Source organism: Garra rufa, chromosome 14 (assembly GCF_049309525.1).
Source record: "Garra rufa chromosome 14, GarRuf1.0, whole genome shotgun sequence".
Classification (NCBI taxonomy): domain Eukaryota; kingdom Metazoa; phylum Chordata; class Actinopteri; order Cypriniformes; family Cyprinidae; genus Garra; species Garra rufa.
In genome coordinates, this window is record NC_133374.1 from 14,476,351 (window position 1) to 14,478,900 (window position 2,550).

At 34.2% G+C, this 2,550-nt stretch overlaps 1 pseudogene; it reads right to left on the reverse strand.

Moving 5' to 3' along the window:
• Positions 1–589: 589 nt before the first annotated feature.
• Positions 590–1,569, reverse strand: LOC141284909 (olfactory receptor 2AT4-like; annotated as a pseudogene).
• Between the last annotated feature and the right edge of the window lie 981 nt (positions 1,570–2,550).

The following is a 2,550-nucleotide window of genomic DNA, read 5'->3' on the forward strand; positions in this document are numbered from 1 at the left end:
GCTTAGATATAAACTCTGCTGAAAGGCCCTAATTGCAGGTAAAGAAAAGACCTGAAATCTGCATAGCTACAAAAATGGATCAGTAAGAGAATATAACAACAGCAAAGCACTCAGTTTGTTTATATCTGGCATGTACATTTTAAAGGCTGTGGCCTGAATGACTGTGACAAAATAACCACATAGTTCTCAACCTCTAAAACAGTACATTTAAGAGAACAAAATGTACTTAATTTGTACAAAGTATTGCTATTGGCTTGTCTTTAAAATAATAATAATAATAATGTGCCCATGATGTTACTTCCACTGGGACCAGATGTTTGAAATACAGTTTTTTTTAAATACATCTAATAGTTTTTTTTTCCTTTTTAGACTTTGTTTTTGAAATATAGTTTCTTTGTCTTTAAATATAGTATAGTTAAAATATATCAAGTTCATAATTTCCAAAATCAGACTTCTATGATATAAATTTTGTATATAAACTGGATGATATCTTATATCTCCTCACAGTTATTTTACTAATTTATGCTTACACCTACAGAATACTATTTTGTTTTTGTTGTTTTCTCTAATGTATGACTGCTGTAATAATTTACACACATACAGTGGATACATTCACTTTTGCTGGAATAAATAGAGGGTTTGTTAATACTTTTATCCTTTTAAGTAAGGTTTCCTTCACATCTTTCGTCCTTAAACAGTAAATAAGGGGGTTGATCATGGGTGGAAACAGACTATATAGCATAATAATGACTAATCGCAAATCAGTGCTGAAGTTGATACCAATATTGCTAGACAAATAAATAAAACACCTGGGTAGAAAATAAAGAGCAATTATGATGAGCTGAGGACTGCAGGTGGAGAAAGTCTTCATCCTTCCTTGAGTGCTCGATATACGCAGAACTGCCACAATTATGGCGCAGTAAGAGAAAGCTATAAAGGCCAGAGGGCCGAGCAGCACAACCATAGCAAATACAAAGGCTGGAACGCTGTACAGTGCCCTGTTAGTGCATGCAAGTGATGTGATAGAAATGTGATCACAGTAACAGTGTATAATTGTGTTTCCTGCACAGTAAGGAAGAGGGTTATTGCCATCATTAAAGGGCATGCATGTGTTAGCACCCATGCAGCCAGACAAAGATAGAAAATGCTCAACCTTGTGACTATATTAGGATATCTTAAAGGATTACAGATAGCTACATACCTATCAAAGGCCATTATTGCCAGGATAACAGAACTTACTGAACCAAAATAATGCACAAAATACATCTGAATGAAGCAACCAGTGAATGAAATACTACCATCTTGGAACAAGTACCTAGCAATAATTTTTGGTAAGGTAGTAGTGCTGAATAATATATCACTTACAACCAGGTTTAAGATTATATAATACATGGGTTTATGAAGGCATTTTTCTAGAGTAAAAAGTGCTATAAATAGACCATTCCCCACTAAGATACACACATAGACAAAAAACAGCAGAGCAGCCACTCCACCATAGTATCCTGTTTGAAGCCCAGGAAAACCAACAATGAAAAAGTCCGTAATAAAGCTGATGTTTCCTGCTGACATGATGATCTGATGGCTGGATGAAAAAGATGAAGAATTAGATGTAGATAATTCTACAACATAAACATGCAACATTGGATCACATAATCATAAGAGCCAGTTAAAATATTCAATTGTACTTTACCATTTTTAAAAAATACAAGAACAGGCATGATCACATTATCATCTTATCTAGTTTGTTAATGAACTGGAAAAGCATCTGATCTGAAATCAATTCCAGTAAAAAAATGTACTTACAATATATTGCGTCTTTTTACACGCTCCAAAAATCTGTCAGTGTCATTTTATTTAAGGCACATAAATGTTATATATTTTTTCCCTTGCAATGAGGCGGGGAATTTTGTGGTTGGCCAGTGATACTGGCCATATACTACTTGTGCTTCTTATAGGCTACTATCCAGTGACCAAAGGGATGAACTAACTTGCTTAATTTTTTCTGCTGCTTTCAGAGACTATTTATTGACAGTATAATCTTTTAAATGCAATTAACAAAACAACAAGTATGAAGTATTACGTTTCTGCACAATTGCTGTGCAATTTAAAATATACATTGTTTGTTTATGAGTGTGGCACTGCACTTTCTTTCAGTTACAGTTATATATGCTGTTAAAAAGGTAAATGTTTATGTTACATATCACATGACTTTGGCAATTTTATACACGCTCCGAACTATAACAGACAATAGGTAGACACCTGGTATTCTGAGTATTAAAAATGGTTTGCTTTATGTTAGCTTGAGTTGCATTTGTTTGCACATTACAGGTAATCTTTAAGTCAAGCTTTGATGTAAGAAGTTATCATTTGAAAATTGGATCATGAAAAAAAACAAATTAAACGTGTATACGCTTTATGTAGAATATGTAAAGTAAAGACAAGCTGTGGGTTGCAGGAAGGGGGGTTGGGTAGAGGAATCTCAATGCTAAGTGTCCATCGACTACGGATTCATATTCTGGGTGGAAGTAGTAGGTCATTGGGGTACTTTTC